This window comes from Oryctolagus cuniculus, chromosome 14, assembly GCF_051225735.1.
Source record: "Oryctolagus cuniculus isolate XC-2025 breed Fujian yellow rabbit chromosome 14, ASM5122573v1, whole genome shotgun sequence".
Lineage (NCBI taxonomy): Eukaryota > Metazoa > Chordata > Mammalia > Lagomorpha > Leporidae > Oryctolagus > Oryctolagus cuniculus.
Window position 1 is genome coordinate 15,922,589 of NC_142880.1, and position 15,615 is coordinate 15,938,203.

The window sequence follows — 15,615 nt, forward strand, 5'->3', positions numbered from 1 at the left end:
TTGTCATGGATATAATTCCAAATAGTCCACATTCCTAACCTTGGTTTGGTTTTCTTAACCACTCCTAATCCTCAACCTATGACAGTCTGGCTCTTTCTCTCAACTCTAAATCATATTGAGACGAGGGGATAGAAGAAGTCTGTTATTGATTGAATTTTGATCCCCCCAAGATTCGTACATTGAAGTCCTAACCCTCAGTACCTATGAATGTGACCTAATTTAGAAACAATGTCTTTGGAAATAATCAAAATAGGTTTTAATGGTAGACCCCATTTCAATATGACACGTGCATGGGTCAACAGCGGAAATATGGACACAGAGACAGACGTGCCCGGAAGGAGGTTCCTAGATGAAGATGAAAGCAGAATTAGAGGTGATGCAGTCTATAGCACTTTTTACAGCAGTGCTAGAGAACTAACCCAAAGTCTGTTCTAGAAAACAGCATGTGTGGGCTCTGCAGCCAGCTCTACACGCAGAGAAAGCTTTCTCCAGAATGCCATACTTAACCCTCTCCTCCCTGGGAAATATCAACTATCCCAGACTCCTACTATCATCTTGAGGTCAAGTATTTCTAAACCTCCTAGCCTCACTTCTTGGCCCAATTCTGTATTTCTAACTAGTTGGTCAATATTTCCAAGGGATTACCTGGCAACTTCACAGTCAAGTTGACCCTAAAGCTGCTGCTGCTTCAAAATTGATGGTATCTTGTCTGTTAAGAGCATCATCATCCACCCAGTCAACCCAGCGAGAAATGTGAACTATACTTAAACTTATCCTTCTTCCTCACCCACTGTATCAAGCTGTTTCAACCAAATCTACTTCTGAAACTCTGTCAAATCCATTCCATCCTTTCCAGTCATACCATTGCTGTGTTGATTCAAATCCCTATCACTGCTGGTCCGGGCTTCGCCAGTTTCTACGGGTTATGCCTACCATCAAGCTATCCTCTACACTTTTTACCAAACTAATTTTTTCCGTACATGATCTATCATATTTTCACCTACTCGAAACATCTGCTTTTCCACTATGTTTAAAACCTTTTATCAAGTCATAATAGGTCTTTTGGGATCTAATTTAATTATGACATTCCAACCTCATCTCTTACCACATAGCACCTGTCTGATGGTGCAACAGGATTGCAATCCTCTGAACACCTGAATATGCTTAGGGCTATGTGACTAATTTTGGCCAATAAGTTGCAAATCATTGTCACTTGAGTGTTCAACTGCCCAAAGGAATGCACTAGCTCTCTTACTTACCTGACAGAGCAATTACAGAGGAGGCTTCATGTAAGTGTGGCATTGGAGGGGATCCCAGAGACACTGCATTGTGGGCAGTTGTTGAAGGGTTGAAGACTTGCGGTCAACTTTGTATAAGTAAGAAATAAACTGGAACTGCATTAAACCACTGAGACATGGCAGAAGTTTGTGGCTCATGCCTAAACTAGCTCATGCTGTCAAAGCCCCTGAGTTTTACACACCTATGGGCTTTGCTTTCATTCACATGTGGAGGCGGGTTGGCTTCTTATTGAATGGCCATCTGAAAACATGTTTTGTCGTGTTTTTGGTTTAGTGAGATTGTATGTACTTTGAGAAACTTTAAAATAAAGAAAAATACAAAGAATAAGATGGGTGCTGCAAGGCTCCATCCAGTTGCTTCGCCTCCTTGAAAGTCATCCTAAATTCCCTCCTCTCCAATTTCTCATCTGTTTCCTGCCTCCTCACTGCACTTTCTTTTTATTGTTGGCATCCATTCCTATCATATGGTTGCTTGTTCATCTCTTTTCCAACTAAATTGTAAGCTCCTTAAGGTCAGGGTCTGTACCTGACTCATTCTTCGATCTTCCCACACACCTCACTCAGAGCACAAGGCCACTGTCTATGCTCAGTGAATGTGGGTTGGATGAGCTCACTCGCAGAAAGTAATAAATGAATTTTTTATAAATGCACCATCTCTCTGGAAATCAACAGTGCTCCCATTTTGTGTTACGAGCTCATTTTAGGGTGATTGGATGCTTTTTATTGGATAATGTCTGCCATGTGGTAATGTCTTCATTTGCTGAGTTGATGTTCCAAATCTTACAATTCTTAGTCATAATTATTAGTTTTCCCCCTGAATTTTGTGCTTCATTGACATTTTAAAGGGTAAAATTAACCTCCCAGCTTTTCCTCCATAAATTTATAATTTCATTGTGATTTCATTGCTATATTGGCTTCCATTTCAGAGGTTTGTCCAAAGTTGAGGTGATTATGTGTCTGCTGTTTTTCTCTTCTCACAAATGCAGTTATTTCCTTATAATTTAACTTGCTCAAGTGCATAGCAATAGATACAGCAAAATGATGAGGAATTATAAATAGTATTTATTCAGAAAAGATACTTCTTAAGGGGAAATGGAACATTTTTTTCTTTACCTATATCAAACCTGCATCAGAATTTGTGGAAATAAAGACTCATTCCCATAATATTCTTCCCAGCTTTGGCATCTGTTTACCTGGCCATGAGTCAATGTTTTTTGCAGAACATAACACTGTAAAGTATGCATTAACAAGTTCTTAAGGGATATCTTAAGCATAAAATTTGTTTAGTTATTCAACAATATGGATATGTGATTAGTTAACTTGAACTAGAAATATACAACTCAAATTTCATTGAAGTTATATGGGATTATATAGATTAAGAAATGCATTTGGGAATTTATCACTTCTCAGTATTGAATAAGGCTATCATAAACATTAAACTCATAAACGATTCTACATAATTACTTCTAAGTAGATTTCTTTAAGTATATTGTAGGTGCAAAAAACACTCATCTAAAGGGTAAGAAAATTATGTCTGGCTGCAAAATTGAACTTGAATGAATGACAAAATTTTGAGAACCTCTGGAGGAAAACTAATGCTAATTTTTGCCGCACTTACTTGTTTGTCCTTTGTAAAATTAATTTGTAAAACTCTTCTTCCCAGATACCTTTGAATTCCTCCAGTCCTAATACCATGGCCCATGCAGCTTTCCTGACAGTGTGAAACCAGTCAGGTGCCAAAGAGCAGTGAAAGGCCAGCGCTGCGGCTCACTAGACTAATCCTCCGCCTGCGGCGCCAGTACCCCGGGTTCTAGTCCCAGTCGGGGCACCACATTCTGTCCCGGTTGCTTCTCTTCCAGTCCAGCTCCCTGCTGTGGCCTGGGAAGGCAGTGGAGGATGGCCCAAGTGCTTGGGCCCTGCACCCACATGGGAGACCAGGAGGAAGCACCTGGCTCCTGGCTTCAGATCGGCTCAGTGTGCCGGCCACAGTGGCCATTGGGGGGTGAACCAATGGAAAAGGAAGTCCTTTCTCTCTCTCTCTCTCTCTCTCTCTCACTAACTCTGCCTGAAGAAAAAAAAAAAAAAAGGCAGTGAAAGACTCTGGCCCAGTAACTCTATAGCTTGGCTCCAAGCAGGCCTTACTTCTAAAACCAGACTTGCTTTTTTTACCTTTAATAAGAAACCATGTCTTATACTTGGCATTGGAAATACCATTCTATTACTCCTCAGTCTTTGCTCTGATTTGTTGCTCAAAGCCAGCTAGCTGAGAGGTTCTCAAAATCTATTCCACAAGCTAGAAGCATCCACAACACCTGAGAACCTATTAGAGGTGCAAATTTTTGGACCCTGCTCCAACCTACTGAATCAGAAACTTTGGGGGCCCAGTCCAGCAATGGGCTGAAGTTTAATAAGCTGTCCAAGTATTTCTGAGGAATGCTAGTTTGAAAACTACTGGGCTAGTTATCTAGATTTAATTCTTCTATTTCTCTGTGCTCCTCTGTGCTCTTCCATGCCATCAATAAGTCCTTTTTCTCTAAGATTCCTTAAGAAAGTAGAGAAGTTACAAGACAGTATTTTTCTCATATTTCTTTCTTCTTAAAAAATGAATTTTACTGTGCATATGTGAGGTTCACAACATGATGTTCTAATGTACTTATAGATAACAAAATAATTATGATAGTGAAGCAAATTAGTATTCCCATCATCTCACATACCTTTTTAAGAGAAAAGAGAGGCCAAAATCTACTTAACTGACAAAAATCCCTAATACAACACAATTTTATTAAATGTAGTCCTCATGTTATGTCTGCTTCAAAACCATGCTACTTGGAGAAGGAAGAAAAATGTTGAAAAGGGGTCTCCAGAGGCCAGTGCTGTAACACAGCAAGTTAAAGCCCCAGCCTGCCATCCCAGCACTCCATATGGGCACCACTTAAAGTCCTGGCTGCTCCAATTCCAATCCAGATCCCTGCTAATCCCTGGGAAAGCAGTAGAAGATGGCCCAAGTCCTTGGGCCCCTGCACCCACGTGTGAAACCTGGAAGAAGCTCCTGGCTCCTGGCTTCAGATCTGCTCAGCTTTGGCCATTGCAGCCATCTGAGGAGTGAACCAGCAGATGGAAGACTTCTCTCTGTCTCTCTCTCTCTCACTCTCTCAATCTGTAACTCTGCCTCTCAAGTAAATAAAAAAAAAATCATTTAAAAAAAAAGAAGAAGAAAAGAAGTGGGGCTCCCAATGTACAATGGTTGTACACAGCAGGCCCTTGGTAGTATACAAAGTCTGTTACTTGTATGGGTTGCCCAAAGGCACTGTGGAGACAGATATTTCCAATAGACCTTCTTATGTCTGACTGCATGCTGTTCTGGTCTGAGTATGCACGTTCCTTTGGAAAGTCAGGGCCTGGTGGTGAGAGTTCATGACAGCCAAGTCATCACATCCATCTACACTAAGCTACAGAAAAAGGAGCGTGTGACTGGGGCCCTACAAAGAAGCAAGTTCAGGTTCTGGGTACCAGGAGATCCATATCTCAAAGAAGTGGGGTTGCACCAAGTTTAATGTATATGAGCTTGAAGATATGGTGGTTGAGAAATGCTCACCCAGATGACTGTGGGGTTGAACACGTCCCAAAATGTGGGCCTCTGGACAAGTGACAGGCCCTGAACCCAGGAGACTCCCACTCTGCTGCCCTTTCTTAGATCATGCTAACTATTAAATCCTACTTCCTGTTTCCTGTCCAGCTTAAAAAAAAGAGAGAGAAATGGTAATATGCTTTGCTGTGCAATATAGTGTTAGAAATCTGTGTGAATGCAACTGTGATTAGCAAATATATATAGTTATATATAATATATATTATATACTATGATAAGTAAATATATATTTATATAAATATGTGTATGTGTGTATATATATATCTATATATATAGAGAGAGAGAGAGGCAGGCAACAGGTGTCAGAAGAGAAATTTAGGAAGTTTTGTTCAAAGTTATGACTGTTGTCCTCCTGCCCGGACATTTTCAGAGGACAAACCTTTTGGTAGCTAGACTGTTTTTCTTTTAATTCAACACCATTGGGACTGGGCCATACAGACAGCAAATATCCAGGCTTTAGCAGCGAGTGCCCTGCCATACCGAATGTATCACAAGACAACACAGAAAAGCAGCAGCAGCCTCATTTTCAAGCCCCTCTGCCTCCTCTGAGCTGTTGCTCACTCTTTCTTCTATTTTTTAGCCTCTTTTCTCCATTGGTTCCTTCTCCCTCAGAAGGCAAACCTAGGACTATCATCATTTTACCTTTTAGAAGGCTCCTTTAATCACGCCACCATTCCAAAGGCAGTACTCCAGTTTTGCTCCTGTTCACATACAAGTTTCTGTAAAAAAAAAAAAAAATCCATTTTCAAAATCTCCACATTGCACCTTCATTTATTCCTTGCCATACCTCCTTTCCTGCTATATAAAGGAACTTCTTTCACCAAGTACATCAACTAGCTACTTAGAAAACCCAGTAGACAATATTTAGCCTTCACCCTGCATGATCTCTCTGGATCATAATATTATTTATTGATCAATCTTTCCCTGCAATATGTTCCTCTCATGATTTCCATAGTGTGAAATTCTGTTCCTCCCTCTCTTCCTTTAATGAGTATTTCTTTCCAGCATCCTTTTAAGCTTATCTTCTGCCCCACTCCTACTAAGTCTTGAAACATCCCAAATTTCTATCCTAGCCCTTCTTTTTTCTCATTCTATATTCACTTCCCAAACAGAGCTGCCATCTACTACCAGCTCTCTGCTGTCTCCTCAATGTAAACTGCCCATGGAAATATTCTGATCTTCAGACTTTTAAATCTAATTTTTCACTAGATGACATTCACCCAAAAATGCCAAAGGATGGGGACGCACCATCTTCCCCTCAAAACTGTGTTTGGTCTGCATGCTCTATCTCCCATTCATCACAAAACCACATGTCATACCCTTCTATGCATTTACCCCATATTTAAGCCCACATCATATTAATTAATAAAATGTTTTCTTCTCTCCAACCTCCCTTCTTCTCCTAGTCCTGGTATGCATTATCTCCTGCCTCCATTACTGTAATAGTGTCATAACTTGTGCCTGCTCCCCTTACACTGTAATACAACATGTAAATAGGATCAAATTGAATCACATAAAATTTCTCAATAGCTTCTCATCAAATACAAGACAGAATTTATTGTCTTTTTTGTTTGATCAAAGATCCTGGCTTAGGGGCCAGCACTGTGGCATATTGGGAAAAAGCTACTACCAGTGTCCCATAGGGCCACCAGTTCAAGTCCCAGCTGCTCCACTTCTGATCCAGCTCCCTGCTAATGTGCCTGGGAAAGCAATGGAGGATGGTCCAAGTGCTTGAGCCCCTGCACCCACATGGGAGACCTGGAAGAAGCTCCTGGCTCCTGACTTTGGATCGGTGCAGCTCCAGCCATTGCAGCCATTTGCGGTATGAACCAGCAGATAGAAGATCTCTCTCTCTCTCTCTCTCTCTCCCTCCCTCCCTCCCTCCCTCTTTCCCTCCCTCCTCCTTTCCTCTGCCTCTCTGTAACTCTGCCTTTCAAATAAATAAATAAATCTTAAAAAAAAAGATCCTGGATCCTGGCATAGTCAGACCCAAACAAGCTTCCATCTTCCTACCTTTACCTCATTCTTTATATTTCTAATTCCCCACACACAATACTCTTTCAATAGTTCATGTTTAGTTTCATGAGAAACTATGAAGAACAATCTCATTTAACAGTTATCTATTTGTGTCTTTCTCCCCAAGCAACTCCATCATATCTGCCACCATATCTTCTTTTTTGTAGCTCTCATCTTCTGTAGTGCCCAGCATGTAGAAGATAGCCAATAAGCACTTGTCCAATGAAGGGAGTAACTGAATCAATACCATTCTCTCAATTTAAGATTCACCACTTCCACATTTTCTCATTTTCAACACTTAACTGAAAGTTTACCTCTGTAAAGAAATTGCTCTGGTTTCCCCAGGCCAAATTAAAGATCCCTTCCCCACTGTTTTTATATATTCCTCAAACATAGAGGTTACCATGTTTTATTGAAATGATGTTTCCATGTTAAACTCTTACAGGAAGATACAACTGCATTAAAAAAATGAAAAAGAGGAGCAAGTGCTGTGGCACAATGGGTTAAGCCACCACCTAGGACACTGGCATCCTATATCCTATATTGGATCCCCAGTTCAACTCCCAGCTGCTCTACTTCAGATCTAGCTCCCTGGACTCTAATGTGCCTGGGAAGGCAGCAGAAGACGGCTCATGTGCTGAAGCCCCTGCCACACATGTGAGAAAACCAGATGGAGTTCTGAGCTCCTTGTTTTGACCTGAACCAGGCCCAGCCTTTGTGGCCATTGGGGAGTGAACCAACTGATGGAAGACTCTCTCTCTCTCTCCCCCCTCCACTTCTCTCTCTATAACTCTGCCTTTCAAATAAATAAATCTTTTAAAAGGTTTTTAAAAAGAAAAAATCAGCAACAAACAAGAAAAGAAAAAGTTTCCTTTAACTCCTTCTCACTAAGGAATGGGAAAAAAATTGAAAGTTAATCTCAAAAATTGCATATATATATATACACTATATATAAATTCTACTCATACATATTCTTATGTAGGGACTACTTTATTCAAAAGCTATTCAACTGTTTTTATAGGTGCTCAATTTAAATATTGTTACAGATAGCTATCTGAATTAGTGGGCAAAAATGACTATTGAAATCAAGATTCCGATGCCCAAAGTGGCAAGAGAAAGAAAGAAGAGAGAACTCTGAAGAATTGACTAGTCACCTTTTAACCCTCACCACATGCTACATATTACACAGCACAGTGAATTTTCCATACTTATTTCCAACGAATGGCTAGAAAGAGCAATGAAACTACAGCAACCTACTTCTCCAGCCCAGTTCCTATTCCCATCTCCTTAATGGGAAGGGGCAGAAAATGTATCACACAAAAGGTTTAGAACATATTATCCTCTGCTATTACAAGAAACTATGTAAATATATTCAACTTTATATTTAACACGGAGCCTAACATGCTTCTTTTTACCTAGTAAGTAACAGGAGTATTTATAAAGTGAGTAAATTAAATCACCATGTAATTCCCACTGCATATCAGTAATTATTTGATAAAAATGACATTGTTTCCTATGACCTCATTACTTCTGCCACTAACACTCTGAAGCCATGGCCATAAAATTTACCATTGAATGGAATTTAATTATAGGTCAAATACAGGTGGCTAACTACAAAGTGCTGAAAGGGACTTGCAGAAAACTTCATACCAAATCAAGAAAGAATAGACAACATAATTCAAATCTTGCTTTCACTCATGGATGCTACCATGTTGTCCCATTCAGGGTAATACCTGCCCACCCTGCAAATGAGCTTGCAATTTACAGTGGCAGGCATGAGGTGAGGCTGGATTACAAAAGTGAGTGGGGAGCATTCTGCTAGCTCAACCAGGTGGTCAGGGAAGACTTTCTGGCCTTACTGTCAGAGTATGAATGGCTTTCCCTGTGTGGGGAAGTGGGTGAGATAAGAACAGGGCAGCATAAAGGCACTCTGCATAGGGTTAAGCTCATGAGCAAGTGCACAGAGACTACAAACCCTAGTCTCTGGTGAAAGGAGAGTCAAGTTTTTCCTTTTCTCACTGACCACAGTATTGAAAATGAAATGTTCATTTCAGTTCCACTCGGTTATTTAGGCAAAGGTTCCAGATCATGGGCAGTTGGAAATACGGAGAGGAGAGGAGAAGAGCAGAAGAGAGGAAAGGGGAGGGGAAGGGAGGGGAAGAAAGGGGGGAGAGGAGCGGAGAGGAGGGGAGGAAGGGTGGATGACTATCCATGACAGCTATAAGCAAAGAACAGAACTGGAGGCCAAGATCTTGTGATCTTGTTCAGCTCCAACACTCTCCGACCTTGCGTCACTTCGCATTTCCAAGCCATGTTTCTGAACTTTGCAACAACCAGAGGAGTCTCAAAAGTCCAAACACCAGCAACAGACTAATCACCTGGGATCTCTGCCACTCCTTGTCTATTATTCATTAGCCTCTCCATGAGAGCAAGAACAGGGAGTGAAATTTAAACTAGTCATTTTTGGTGCTTATCAGCCCCGAGAAAAGGTTTGCTGGACCAGGACACTGCAGGTTGTCTGTGATGTCAGTTATCAGTGCATTCCTGCCCCCCAGTACACCACCACAGATAGGCAAGACTGGACTTTTTCTATTGGAGTTTCTTTCTTAGCATGTATAAAAGTTGTTTTTGTAATCTCCTTTTTATAGATCCGCCAGGTCCTAGAGGCCAACATCCAGCACTTGAATATTAAACACTAGGTACTGTATGAGTTATAAGAATTATTTCGGTCACTTTCAAGTTCCTGTTCTGTTCACACTAATTAAATGTTATTTCCCATCAAAGCTACTGAAATTTGGCTATTAAAATGGATAGATAGTGCCATTTATAATATCAGGGTCACAAATAATAACCAGTCTTTTCCTGTTCAACCATCATGCCCACAGTCAATATTCATGTCTCATTTTCATTTCAGACTTGTGCCTGGCACTGGGTGCAAGGCTTTATATTCTTAGTCTGTTGGAACTGCTGTAACAGAACATCTGAGACTAGGTAACTGTAAAGAGCAAAAATTCATTTCTCACACAAGTCGTCATTATCTGGCAAGAGCCTTCCTGCTGCAGCATCACATGGAGGAAGGCAAATGGGCACAGAAAGGGCAGAGGGGCCAGACTTGTCCTTTCTTAATAGCATGATTCCCACCCGTGAGGCCAAATCATCTCCTGAAGTTCCCACCCTTCCAACTGTTAGAATGCCAGCTAAATTTCAACATGACTTTTAGAGGGGACAAATATACAAACTACAGCCTAATGTGAAGGGGAATGTCTTAGGATTACACCCAACACAATACGCAGGGACTTCTGTTCATTTTGTTCAGTCTTGATTCCTCAAGGATCCAAGAGCAGTGCTCTGCACTGTTTGGACACTTGAATTCCTCAGAGCCAGGTAACAACCCAAAATTCTTTTCTCCCTTGCCATGGAAAATCACAGAAGGCCAGCATGCAACCTAGGGTCTATTGGGGACTTACACTCAAGCACAATGAGGTGCTGAAGGAGAGGAGCTGGGCAAGACGTTTTATCGGGTGGAAAGGTATGGCAGAGGTGTGGCAGTGCCCCTTCAGCACACAATCTGCACCTCGCCCAGTGCTCTGCATACAACACACTCAAAACAGTGGTGTGGCTCACTACCTTCCACCTCTGGAAGGCCATATGTGGGTCACATTGAGTTACTCTGGGCATGTGTGCACACAGTAGGGGATCATTTAGATTGTGGACATTCCTTCTCCTGCATGGTTTGGAGCTGGGTACAGCCACCTGCCCTCCAGGATGTCAGATGGGGAGGGGCTTGATTCTGTGAATCCTATTTCTATCCTGCTTCAAGCCCACACTGTTCACCAATGTATCCTGGGTCCTGATGATCAACCAGTGTTGTAGCCTCACGGAAGCTGTGCTGGGAGCACTACTCTAGAATCTGCTCCCAACAGTTACCACCAAGGTGACCTTCACAAGTTGTTCAACTGTTGGAAGCCTCCATTTCCTCCTCTGTAAAACAGGCATAATCCTACCACCACCGCAAAATGCAGTGAGAATTAATATCGATCACAGCATTAACAAACCACCAAAATTACAGTTTCAATGATAAGGGCCACTTGTTCTGCTCATAATTCTGTGATTTGGACAGAGACTACACCAACCCACACACAAGACAGCTCTCTCTCCCGGCACTAGGTTGGTGTAGTCTCGCAGTGGGGAGAGGCCTAGGTTCTGTTCCCTGCAGCTGGGACTTTCTCTCAGCACGCGGCTGGGTTCCAACGGGGAGGAAGCCAGGAGGACACTGCCCTTCTCCTTGTGATTTGGACATCACACAGCATCACTTTCATCATATCCTGTTAGTCAAAGCAGTCGCAAAAGCCCACCCCGCTTCAAGAGGAAGACACACAGACTCCATCTCCTGTCGAGGTAGTGGTCAAGCCTGAAGAGCATACCAAAGCAGAAATGCCGTTATGGTCATTTTTGAAATACACTAGCTGCCACAATTTGTACCCCTGAATCTGGTTTTCCTCAAAGGAAATTTGTACTTAGCTAAAGAATGACTGGAATGTCCAGTTACTCTGTGATTAGGTAAAACTGCCCTATCTAATGACAGGGCTAGAAGGATACTATTCACCCATCAGCCACAATAATGTGTGAAGGCTGATAATGGGATTTTCCCATGCTCCTTGGTAGATAGGTAGAGAGTTCTCAGGCACTGGGCCATGGAAGCTAGAAGGAATCCATGTATCGAACTCAAAGGGTAGAGACATGACCAGAAAATGGACACTGATCAGCAACAGAGAAAAACATAAACACTCATTGAGCTTTTGCTGTAATAGGTGCTTTGCTTGGGATATAAAACCCTCCTACCTCCTGTCCTCATCAGCTTTTCTTTTCTTTGACCAAAAGCCCGTATTTGTAAGTGCTCATAAAGCTCAAAAAATTCCCAATGATCTAACTCTTTATTTAATCCTCATAGCAATCTAATCAGTATCATTATTCTAATAGTTTCCAATAGACTATTCTAAAAATAATTTCCCCTGGGTAGGCAGGATAGTGTCAACTGTGAATAAAATGCAAACTTTCTCAGATACGGTGTTGCTAGTTCAGTGTTCAAAGCTCTGGTTGGTCTGCTGCCCACACAACAAAGACTATCCCAGAGGAGTATTACATGATGATTGGTCCATAAAATGGCAGAGTACAGTATGGACATTTCGATCATCTACGCTTCTCTCAGTATTTTACAGAGAGGTTAAATAAAATGGGCTCTATGTAGCCTACATTATACCTTCTTCCACTCCAAGAAATGGTCATTTGTTTCTAATATTTGTTTTCTTCTCCACATCAACTTCTTATCTATAACAAAGTATCTCTTCTCATCCAATTCTGCAAAATTTCAAAGAATCAGAGGATGTTTTCATAAAATGGTTCCATTTACAAGAAAGTCTATAGCAAAGTCCCTGAGGATCACCACGCAGGGAAGTCTCAGCAAAATATTCTCTAGGATGCAATAATTCAGTCATTGTAGCCCATATCATGGAATTCATGGTTTAATGAGAGTTTTGCTTCAAGGCATCCAATATCCACCCAGTGCACTTTAGAAAATCAGGTTAAAACAGGTGTTTCCTCAATTAATTTGGAGTTTTGTTACATGAAAAATAAGTGAACCAAAATGGAAGATAATATTTCTAGTAAAACATACCAGATTCCACATTTCCTGTTTTCCCAAAGACCTTGAATGTATCATTTCATGTATACATTTTAAAGTAATTAATTTAATGCATATTTTGCAAAGAAAAATTTTAAAAATCATTATTTACAGCTACCTCACATCAACTAGCATGTGTTTAATCATAAAAATCTGTAAAGCAATGAAGTGTAATTTTTAACTTCTAAGGAATTAACATAGGTGATGTGATTAACTGAAATTTCTAATTTAGAAAATCTTGCTTCAGTATTTAAAAATAAGTAGGGTCCATGTTTACAAATAGCTTTAATCATTTTGTTTCTTAAGTTAGCTCATTGGCAGGTCCTTTTAACACTGGCAGAATCAGAATCTCATATCCTTAAAAAAATAGAATCTGTTGGTCATATTCCATTATAACTCATATAAATGCTTTTAGAACACTAGCATCTATCCTATTATATCTATTATCTATTAGATATATTATATATTATTATAATGTATTATATATTATTATAATAGATATCCCAAATATCCCAAGATAATTTTCACTATAGAATAAAGTGAAATTTGATTCCATCTACGATGTTCTAAAGTAAGTTTTATGAAAACCGATTCCTTGGGATTTTTTTCCTAAACATTACAACTTTAAAAGAAAATCTAAAATGTATTTGGAATCCTAAATAGCTTACCTGAAGGTCCAGGGAAGAAGTACAAAACACACAAAGATAACAGAGATGAGCATACTTCAAAAGGGTTGTGGAAAATGGAATCAAAAGACAAGAGAGCAGGCATTTGTCCTAATGACTGAGACAGGCCACATCCCATATCGAAATGTCTGCATTGAATGCCTGCCTGCTGCATCTGACTCCAGCTTCCTGCTAATGCAGACCCTGGTGTAACAGGGTAACTGGGCCCAGGTTCTTGTCCCCAGTGCAAGAAAAGAAAAAAGGACATGACATAGGTAGAGGGCAGCAGAAAAGTAAGATTTCTCTACGCACAAAGTGAAAGCATGCACTCAGGAAGGAGTGTGGACCTACTCAAGGGAGAGCTGTGCTCATCTTTTTGAATTAGAGGCATAGGGAGTAGCATCTGGGGTGAGGCTTAATTGAATACTCAAAGGGGTAGAATTTAGGATGGACTTGAGTATGATCCATTTCCTTATCCTTTTTTGGAAATCCCCGAAGTGTCATGGTATCAGGTACATGATGGGATAGGGTATGCTAGTCATAGTAATTTTGTTATATGGACCCTATAATGAGCTAATGCTCATTCTGGGCACACTGCTAGCAGCCATGTGTGGCTGGACCCCTAAGCCCCTCTCTGCTGGCTACCTCCCAGACTACCTCATTGGGAGGCTGTGGTAATGATTCAAATGACGAGGTTCCTGCCATCCACATGGGAGACCTGCATTGAGTTCTTGACTTTCAGCTTTGGTCTCCACCCAGTCCTGGCCATCACAGGAATTGGGACAGAGAACCAGCAGATGGGTGCTCTGTCTCATGATCTATCCATGCCCTCTCTCCACCATCTCTCTGTTTCTCAAGTAAATAAATGGTAATTTTTTTTTCAGGATAAGCTTATTTTGGTGCAAAAAAATTATCTAACTGTATGATCTTCAAAAGGTTCATAGAATTGCATATAACACATGGATTTCAATTTTAGACCTCTTATTTTCATTTTTCTAGAAACTTCTTGAGGCACCCTCATATGGGGCCTGAGCATATTCTCACTGATGCAGGGTCTGCTCTGGTTTGCATTTGCTTCACCTGTTCACTTCGTGGCTTTAGGGAAGCAAACTTGAAAAGTGAATCAAAACGCTCCAGCTTTCATCATCTATACGGATCTATTCACTTCAAAATGAGGTTTATTTATGGTGATAGAGACTAATTTGTCTCCTAAACCTGGTCACTTTTGAGAATAAAAGGAGCATTCTTAGTAATGAAGCCTACTCAATAGCTATAAACTAAGACTGTCCCAGGTAAAGTGGGACAGAGGGGCTCCCCATTTGTGGACAAAGACAACTGTTCTGAGAAAACTGAATTCCAGAATGAGCAGTTGTGCAATGAGAACTTCATAAAATTCTGCATTGAATTTACTTTTTTCCTTCTCCTTAAAAATTCTGGGGCCAGTGTCATGGATAATGGATAAAAACACTGCCTGTGAAGTCAGCAACCCATATGAGTGCAGGTTGCTCCTCTTCCAACCGAGCTCCCTGCTAATGTGCCTGGGAAAGCAGTGGAAAGCAGTCCATGTGCTTGGGACCCTGCCAACATGGGAAACCCAGATAAGGCTGTTGACACATGACCTCAGCCTGCCCCAGTTCTGACCATTGAGGCCATCTGGGGAGTGAACCAGTAGATGGAAGATCTCTCTCCCTGTCTCTCTCCTCTCTCTCTCTCTCCCTGTAACTTTTTCAAATAAATAAACAAATCTTTTTAAATAAATAAATAAAATAAAAATTCTGCAGTCTTGCACTTAATTAACTTCACCAAGTGACTATAGACTGCCTTCAACTTCTAATTTTTTTTTTTTTTTTTTTGGACAGGCAGAGTGGACAGTGAGAGAGAGAGACAGAGAGAAAGGTTTTCCTTTGCCGTTGGTTCACCACCCAATGGCCACCACAGCCGGCGCGCTGATCTGATGGCAGGAGCCAGGTGCTTCTCCTGGTCTCCCATGGGGTGCAGGGCCCAGGCACTTGGGCCATCCTCCACTGCACTCCCTGGCCACAGCAGAGAGCTGGCCTGGAAGAGGGGCAACCGGGACAGAATCTGGCGCCCCAACCGGGACTAGAACCTGGTGTGCCGGTGCCGCAGGTGGAGGATTAGCCTAGTGAGCCACGGCGCCGGCCTGCCTTCAACTTCTTACTTAGTCAGCAGAGCCCTGGAAAAATAGTTGACAAATATAATTAAACAGACAAAAACTCTAGACAGATAATGATCACAACCAAACCGTTTCTCCTAAAACTTGGGAATTTAAATGAGTCTGTCTAGAGTGAG

At 41.2% G+C, this 15,615-nt stretch overlaps 1 long non-coding RNA gene and 1 pseudogene across 1 annotated transcript in view; one reads left to right on the forward strand and one right to left on the reverse strand.

Moving 5' to 3' along the window:
• LOC103349547 (uncharacterized) overlaps positions 1 to 15,615 on the reverse strand; it is a 556,187-nt gene that overhangs the window by 390,598 nt on the left and 149,974 nt on the right. Inside the window, exon 2 of the long non-coding RNA XR_016220503.1 lies at positions 5,587 to 5,663. This is a non-coding gene — a long non-coding RNA (uncharacterized LOC103349547). The remainder of the gene's footprint in view (positions 1 to 5,586; positions 5,664 to 15,615) is intronic.
• Positions 4,532 to 4,619, forward strand: LOC127492878 (small nucleolar RNA SNORA70; annotated as a pseudogene).